Below are 9,327 nucleotides of genomic sequence, written 5' to 3' on the forward strand. Positions count from 1 at the left end.
GGGGCATGACTAGCCGTTCAAAGCACTTCATGAGGATAGGGGTAAGTGCAACTGGACGGTAGTCATTGAAGCAGGATGGAGACGACTTCTTCGGGACTGGAATGATGGTGGTAGCTTTGAAGCATGTGGGGACAACAGCCTGACTTAGCGAGATGTTGAAAATGTCTGTGAAGAAAATGTCTGAGAAGTACTCTCAGTACACACCCAGGAATGTTGTCAGGACCCGGAGCTTTGCGTGCATTGTTCCTGCTGAGGGATCTCCTCACATCACCTGGTCGCCGGGAGGAGGAGGAGTCTTCTGTGCAGTGGTGCTGTTTTGTGCCTCAAAGCGAGCAAAGAAGACGTTCAGCTCGTTCAGCAGGGAGATGGTGCTGTCACAGGTGCGTGGTGCGTAGTCCGTAAACTAACGGAATACATAGTAAATATATTCCTACTGCTAAATTCTTTAAAAACAGAGGTGTTAATTATTGGACCAAAAACCTCTGCATGTAATAACCTAGAACAATTTCTAACACTTGATGGCTGCTTTGCCAGGTCTTTGTCATCAGTTAACAACCTAGGTGTCCTATTTGATAGCAATCTTTCATTTGAAAGCCACATTTCTAACATTTTCCATCTTAGATTATTAGGTTAGATTATTGTTAGATTATTCTGTGTGCTTAATAAACAAACTCCAGCTGGCCCAAAATGCAGCAGCTAGAGTTCTTACTAGAACCAGGACGTATGACCATTAATCCAGTTCTGTCAACACTGCACTGGCTCTGTCACCGTAGCCACCAAGATCCAGTCCATTCCAGTTCAGATGGTCACCGTAGTCACCCAGACCCAGTCTGTATCCAGACCAGATGGTGGATGAGCACCTACAACCACAACAGCCCTAAATGGCAGCGGAGACCATGACAACGAGATGAGCCCTAGAAACAGATAACCTGTGAAGACATCGTCAACTAGATGGCCATTGGCTCAAATCCTCAGCAAAGACCACGAGAACCAGATGAGTTCTCTTCACAGACCCCGTGGCAAGCTTTGACTCCTTCACCATGTGATGTAGGCTATTCTGACTTGTCATGCAGCCTGGAATTAAACCACGCCATGTTGGTTTTGTATGGCCAGAGGAGTGAATTGGCCCCTCGACAGAACCTGGTTTCTCTTTCTGCGTTTCTGTCACAGATGGAGTTTGGGTTCCTTACCACTGTCACCTTTTGGCTTGCTTACTTGGGGACATTTAATAATGGGCAATATTGTCTATTTGATTGCACAGACACTATTGGAAGAGAAGAGAACTGAGCTGGATGATGACGTCACTGAATCAATGATGAACTGACTTTTACTAAAAAAAAAAAAGACTGTTTACTATTGTCTAATTTTTAGAGATGCTTTAATCAGAATTTTACTTTGAAGTTAGTTAATAAAATTGAAGTTAGTTAATAAAAAATACAACTGTTTGTTGTTTTTCATGTGAGCTCAGGTACAATAAATAATGTTAGAAACAACTTTTAATTTTATTAATGTATTAGTAAATGAACTAAGATTAATAAATGATTTATAATTATTATTCGTTGTTAGTTTATGTTAACTAATGTTGCTAATGTCAATGAAGCCTTATTGTAAAGGGTTACCAAAAATGCAAAAAGAATCACAAAATTGTTCTGTTCTTAACTTACTCAACATGTTATTGATTTAATTGTTTATTAAGGTAAGCGAGTAAATATTTAATTATTGACCAGAGAAAATATTCCAAGCTCACGAAAACCACTCTGTACACATTTGCGTTAACTAGCAAGTTTAGAAAATGGATCAGCAGAAATTAAATCATAGGGTATCACAGGATGCAAAACTCAAGATCTGATTAGAAATGTTGCTCCAAAATAGTTATGTCAAACAACTAGTCATTAGTTTATTGTTAAAAATAGTCTAGCATCATTACAGCATAACATTCCTTAGTCTGTGTTAAAGCTTAACATGTTCAAATGTACATTTATATTAATATTGGGGGACTCACACAATGTGTGTCTCTTCAGATTTTTTTTTTCTTTTAAATGTGTCATCACTACCATAGTCCTGCTTTGATATAATGACCTGGAATGGTAATGGCTTAAATGGTGATTGCTGGTTATTAAATACAGTATTAGCAGGATATTATATCTAATAAAGTTAGTAAATGTGTGTCACTTCAGATTATTTTAAAATGTGTCTCTCGACAGAGGTAATATAGTTATTTGGAGGAGCATCTGGTACAGAAATGGTAACTAAGGAATGATGTAACATGAGACTACTCATTGTTGCTTGTTACCTTTGTCAGTTAACCCAAAGCAGGATGAAAACATGTTTATTTCATGACTCTGTGCTTTAATTAGGCCCAAGGGAGGCAATCTAACTGTCATAACGCTTCTAATAAGCACTAACTATTATTGTTTTGTATGTGTGGTCAATAAACATTTGCTCTCTGTATTGGCCCAATCACATCATATGTTAAATAAACAAATAAATTACATAATACAATTTTAACAAATAAATCACATAGTAACAATTCCTTCTTGATTTGTTTATATATTTATTTATTTATATTTATATGTTGATTTTCATTTATTGAATTATGTTTCTTGTATTTTATTTACACTGTTTATTTTTTCCCAATAAAGGGGCAATTACTGGTAATTACAATGTCTCCCAAACTTGTCTTGAATGCATCACATTTTGGATGTCCTTTTATTTATTTCCTGAAATCAGGGCTTTTTTAAAAGGTTATGTTTCATGTAGAATACACAGAAGTATTTAAATTAACATATGACACCATAAAGCACAGGAAGCATATACAGATGGAATATAGCACAAATACTAGTATTTTTAAGGAAATTAGCAGTCAGTGCCTAGATACTGGCTGTATACTTACATTACACACTAAATGAATACAATATTGAAGTTTGAAACTTCCACATCATTGCATTCTGTTTTTATTCACAATTTGTACAGTGTCCCACCTTTTTTGGAATCGGGTTTGTACTTTGCTGTGCTTCGCACATACATTTCAGAATGTAGCAAGGAACATTCACATCAGAAACAGCTTCTTAATACCACAGACACTGTTGTTGTGTATTTGCATATACAGTAAACATTAGATTCTAGCCTTATTATCTACCATAAAATTATTATAACTTGTCTTTTACTTTTTGATACCTGTCACAAACAAGGTGTATGTGCAATAGCTATGAGGGTTGAAAAGCATGCATGGATGTAAAGTGCAGAAATGTCATGGCACATTTAGCATATTGTTTGCTATGTGCTATTAACATCAATCTCAAATGGATGTATGAGGATTTTGACCAGCGAATGACAGAAATCTGTTTTGGGTTTTTTTGTCCGTCATTAGAACGGCCGCATCTGAGGCAGCAAAGTGACAGGGACATGACGTGTAGCCAAGTATGGTGTCCCATACTCGGAATCTGTGCTCTGCATTTAACCCATCCAAGTGCACACACACACACTGTGAACACACACCCGGAGCAGTGGGCAGCCATGTGCTGTGGCGCCGCGGGAGCAGCTGGGGGTTCTGTGCCTTGTTCAAAGGTCTCAGTGCAGTTGGTGGAAGAGAGCACTGGTCATTCACTCCCGCCACCTACAATCCCTGCTGGTACCAAGTATCGAACCCACGACCTTTGGGTTACAAGTCTTATAAAGTGCATCGCATTACACATTCATCAGCTTACAGGTTATAAAGTTTATTGTAGCTACTGTATATGGGTGCTCAGTTTTTCTTGTTGTTGAATACTTTTGGTAAAAACTTTGTGAAAGATGATGCACTATGTAGGATATTTAAAACAGTAAGTTATATTGCCTACAACTAGATGGCGGGCAAATGCTATACTAAGACTCTTCTCCACTCTTCAAATACAAAAAGAAAAAAAAGCCTTCATAGACTACTGTTTCAATACTGTTTCAATACAATACTGTTTCTTGATTGAAGAAAACGCTGTACTTATTCAAGCATCAGTTCTTTATTTACCCTTGTATTGCAAACAAGCAGAGATCTGTCTCCAAACTGTGCGCGGCACTTCATTCTGAATGGAGGCAGGGGTGGAGTTTTAAGGTTTCGCCGACCGTTTGATGATCCAATGGCGTTACGAGGTTTAGTCACAAGCTCTTTTAAATGCTTTTCATTAGTTAAATATTTGTAAAAACCCACAAAAAGACATAAAGATGACCAATAGCACTGATAAAAAAAAAGACGAAATATAGGGACAAGAAATTTCAGGCTGACAGCGACAATATGTAGCATGTATGTTTATTTATATATTTATTTATTTTAATTTGATAATATTCCACGGCACACTAGTCAAGTCAAGTCAAGTCACCTTTATTTATATAGCGCTTTTAACAATACAGATTGTGACAAAGCAACTGAACAGCATTAATTAGGAAAATAGTGTCAATAATGCAAAATGACAATAGTAAACACTCATTTTTCAGTTAAAGACAGTTCATCATTGAATTCAGTGATGTCAACATCCAGCTCAGTTTAAATAATATCTTTGCAATTATGTCAACGATAACGCTGGAAATGAAGTGTCCCCAACTAAGCAAGCCAGAGGCGACAGCGGCAAGGAACCAAAACTCCATCGGTGACAGAATGGAGAAAAAACCTTGGGAGAAACCAGGCTCAGTCGGGGGGCCAGTTCTCCTCTGACCAGACGAACCAGCAGAACGGAAAAATCAATATAAGACGTAATAAAACAGACGATGAACAATATTAACAGCAATTATTATATGATGCAATCAAACTTATAGCAAAATGTGGTAGTTCTGTATGTTGTTTCAGGGTTGGCATCATCTGAGGTCCTCTGAGGGGTTGGCATCATCTCTTCTCAGGTGTTCTGGATCCAGACTGAAGCTTGTGTAAATCCTAGTTACCACGGGATGTGACAGAGAAACAAATACATTAGCGTACCTGCTGTTCCAACCAAGCAAAAATGATTTGTTTAACCCAAACTAACGAATAATAATGTGCATTTGATTAGATATAACTGCAGTAAAAGATTATGACTGCAGTAAAAGATTATGAGATGCATTATTTGAATGCTTGGCCAAAGAGATGTGTCTTTAATCTAGATTTAAACAGAGAGAGAGTGTCTGAACCCCGAACGGTATCAGGAAGGCTATTCCAGAGTTTGGGAGCCAAATGCGAAAAAGCTCTACCTCCTTTAGTGGACTTTGATATCCTGTGGGAAGCGGTCCTGACACGATGATCGTCGTCGCGGTCGATGTGCGGCGCACCGTCTCGATCAGGCTCCTGAGGCTGACAGCGACAATATGTAGCATGTATGTTTATTTATATATTTATTTATTTTAATTTGATAATATTCCACGGCACACTAGTGGTTGGGAAACACTGTACTACGATATGGAATGTGCTCATTTTAATCTAACTTGTAAGAGTAAGACATTTATGTGTATGAATAGGATATGTATTTACAGCAACATTATTTTCCAAAATGCAAAGTATCTATTTTAAATTTCCTTCAAACAGTTTAGCATAAAAATTTGATGGTTGTGTAGAATATATTTTATATTACTTCAAAAAAAAAGCTTGCAGTACACGTTGCAGTGTAGCAGATGACAATGAGCATCATGAATGGTCAGATTGGGTTTTCCTTGATGACAGCCTCCATATCTACATAGAAAACCAGACTGTGCTCACATTTTCACAAATATACTTTTAGATCATGTACGTTATACACTACAGTTCAAAAGTTTATGGTAAGTTCTTTAAGTTTTTAAGAAATTAACATTTTTAAGAAATTAATTTTATCATGCAAGTATGCATGAAATTGACAGTAAAAGTGACAAAAGTAAAGACATTTATAAAGTTACAAAAGATTTCAGTTTTTATGCTTTTGAACTTTATATTCATCAAAGAATCATAAAAAATATATCATGGTTTACACAAAAGATATTAAGCAGCACAACTGTTTCCAACATTAATAAGAAATGTTTCTTGAGCATTAAATCACCATATTAGAATTATTTCTGATGGATTATGCAACACTGAAGATTGAAGTAATGGCTGCTGAAAATTCAGAGAAGTCAATTACATTTTAAAATATATTAAAATAAAAGCAGTTATTTTAATAATATGATATATCACAATATTACAGTTTTTACTGCATTTTTAATCAAGATTGGATAAATGTAAAGTCTTCTTTCAAAAACATAAAAAATCTTACCAACCTCAAACTTTTGAATGTTTGTGCAACTGTAGGCCAAATTATATATTATTATTAATATATTAATAATACTATATAATAATGATGATAATAATAATTATTATTATTATTATCATCATTATTATTATGATTCATTTGTCCGACATTAACTTTCTTACAATGCAATTCTGAATTTTCACAGAATTGTATATATTTTCATTCTCAAAGATTCTCAACCTGCTTTTATAGCAAATAAGGCACATCATTATTATTTAGCTTTAAATTTTTAAAAATATATTTTCAATCCAAACATAGATAGATAGATAGATAGATAGATAGATAGATAGATAGATAGATAGATAGATAGATAGATAGATAGATAGATAGATAGATTACAGAATTTACATTGATTTAATGTAATTCTGTCACTCTCACAAAAGCAGTAAAAAACAAACCCATTGTTCTTGCACTGTTATTTAATTATTTTGACTTCTTTATGTGGGTCAATACGTGCACCATAACAAGGCATTGCTTTCTTCATATAGCTTCTGAGGCTCTCATCTCTAAGTCCATAAATGAGCGGGCTCAGAATGCGGGGAAGCAGGATGAAGCAGAAATAATAGATAAAAGATATATCTGCTTGAGACAAGTTTACATGCTGGAAAAGTAAGAATTCTGCAACAGGCTGGGAGAAGGCCATCACATTAAGGAGCAACTGGAGCCCATGAAGTGGCACTGTGTGCAGAGCCTTCCTCACTGACACCCGGTCCTTCTGCATCCGGCGGGTCTCCAGCATGATCCGCAGGGCCGTTTCTAGGCATAGGCGAGTTAGGCGGTCGCCTAGGGCGCCACCAGCTGAAGGGACGCCAATGAGCGCACGTACTGGCACTTTTAGCAGGGTTGTGATAAAGAGTGGCATGGTCACCCTGAAATATGACTGCCGCCCCCATTGGATCCCCCAACATTATTGGGCTAGAGTACTGTCAATCTGACGATGCCTGTATGCCACTAGATCAGAGTGCTGTCAATTGCTGCATGCAAAGTTTGCATTTGGAGCGCTCAACAACGCCATTAGATCAGTGGGCTCTGTCAGTGCTTTGGCAAGGTAACACTTTTTTTTGCCATGCAATAAAGCTAAGTTCAAAGGCCAATTTAAAATATTCAGTAAACAAAGTGCACAAAATAAGTATTTTGTTTAGGCAGTATTTGAGGCACTTTTGTCCAAATATTTGTGGCAGATTTGTCCAAAAGGTGTGCGTTTTTTGCGCCAATGCATTGTTAAAAGGATCAGCATGTCATGTAATATTCCCATATAAACTTTAACATCCAATTAAAAAATATTTGTATAGTAAAATTAGCTAATTCACGAGATCAATACATCCTTTATTAGACTGCTTTGTCGAGTTAAATGCATCCTTACGGAGGTGTCGAAATGCTGAATCAATTCATTCACTTCCAACAGCGCTTAATGGGAGCAGCGTCATAGAGGGCAGAGCGTTACCTTATTTAAAGAGGACGTTAACGCATTAACGAGTAGCAAATTATTATGCATTGGTTACTTTTATGCCACTGATAAAGCTTTTATATGTAGTTTGGGGTAACAAAGGGGTTTTATAGGTTTGACTGAAATAATAATGCAATAACTGACACTTTAAATCAATGTTTTTATATAATTGGGCGGGGGGGGGGGGCAATAGGGATTTCGCCTAGGGCATCAAATTGGCTAGAAACGGCCCTGAGGATCCGAATGTACGTGAAGAAGATAACCACAGTGACCACTGCAAAGAAGATCCCATTGAGGCTCACTTTGAACAGAGCCTGAATGTGAGAAGCACTGAGCACAGTGGTTTTGCAGAGCACAGGTGTTGAATGGATGTCTACATTGGGCTTGAGTCGCATCAAGACAAAGTCAACGGTGGGCAGGATGCAACTGATGATCCACATGCTTAGAATGATGATCCAAATCCTTTCAGATCTCCAGATGGCAGGACGGCGAAGAGGGTAGAAAATAGCCACGTAGCGCTCCAATGACATAGTGGAAAGGATGAGTGGGGTGATTAGGTAGCTTTAGCGTTTTAGCTTTATAGCTGGGGTGTTTTAGGTAGTTTAGCAAGGTAGCAGTGGACACAAACAGCAGTGGAGCACAGAAGACGATTGCAAATTGCACACCACCCATTGCTAGCAAGAAAAGGGATACGGAGGAGAGCAGCTGCAGGGTGTCGTTGATCAGCATGTAGGTGAAGAGGATATTATGGGAGCTGTCAAATAACTGCCTGTGAGATGCAAAGGTGTACAGCTTCAGGAGGATGAAGAACAGGAAGGCAATGAAGAACGGAATCACTACACAGACCTTCACAATGACAGAGAGGTTAATGCTGGATGTCGTGTTGCCTGGGAGGTCTGTCAGATTCTGCATGGTTTCAAGCACTCTGCAGAGCTGCTGATGTTACAAAGGCTGAAAGGAAATTTGCAAAAGAAAATGTACTTAGTCTGGAATGTAGTAAATGAGAACAATATAGAATAGCAGTAGTTATCTCAAACATCTAATGTAATGTTCACTGGATTATCAATAGGAGATTCTGCATCTGATCTGATTTCCATTCCATAAACTTTACACTTGTTCACTCACCACACTGCCTCTGTTGGAAGAGAAATTAAAAGAGAATTAGATGGGCAGCCCACTTTTGTACTGCTGAAGATTTGCTTCGTGACAAAGGAATGGGATTTGTTTTCACAAAGGATGGATTAATTTCACGCTATGGACGCAAAGCATCGTTATAGTAATTAACAATCGAACAATCCAAACAAAACAAATTGAGTTGGCTGTAACTTGAAGGATTGTTTGTGAATCAATAGGCAATGTGCCTTTGCAAAAATATTGATAACAATCATATGTATATACTTAAAAAAAATTATCCATATATTGTATACAAGATTTCTTAATCTGGTTAACAAGACCCTATATCAAAACTGTCTTAGAAAAAATAATTACTTTATTTTTCAATTTATTAAATAAGTTATGAGTTATATGTCAATAAATTATTAAATGTATTAAGTTACATGTAATAAAGACATTTTGTAGTAAAGTATTTTTCTTTTTTTTAACGAATCTGTTATATAAGTTTTC

At 37.0% G+C, this 9,327-nt stretch overlaps 1 long non-coding RNA gene across 1 annotated transcript; it reads right to left on the bottom strand.

Annotated features, from left to right (window-relative positions):
• Window positions 1-5,258: 5,258 nt before the first annotated feature.
• Window positions 5,259-9,069, bottom strand: LOC107588806 (uncharacterized). The gene is made up of 3 exons (XR_001609627.1): window positions 8,830-9,069; window positions 8,551-8,655; window positions 5,259-5,293 (listed from the first exon to the last, which is right to left on the bottom strand). It is a non-coding gene; the product is annotated as an uncharacterized lncRNA (long non-coding RNA).
• Window positions 9,070-9,327: the final 258 nt, after the last annotated feature.

Source organism: Sinocyclocheilus grahami, unplaced genomic scaffold (genome assembly GCF_001515645.1).
Source record: "Sinocyclocheilus grahami isolate Dianchi unplaced genomic scaffold, SAMN03320097.WGS_v1.1 scaffold107.1, whole genome shotgun sequence".
In the NCBI taxonomy this organism is placed as follows: Eukaryota; Metazoa; Chordata; class Actinopteri; order Cypriniformes; family Cyprinidae; genus Sinocyclocheilus; species Sinocyclocheilus grahami.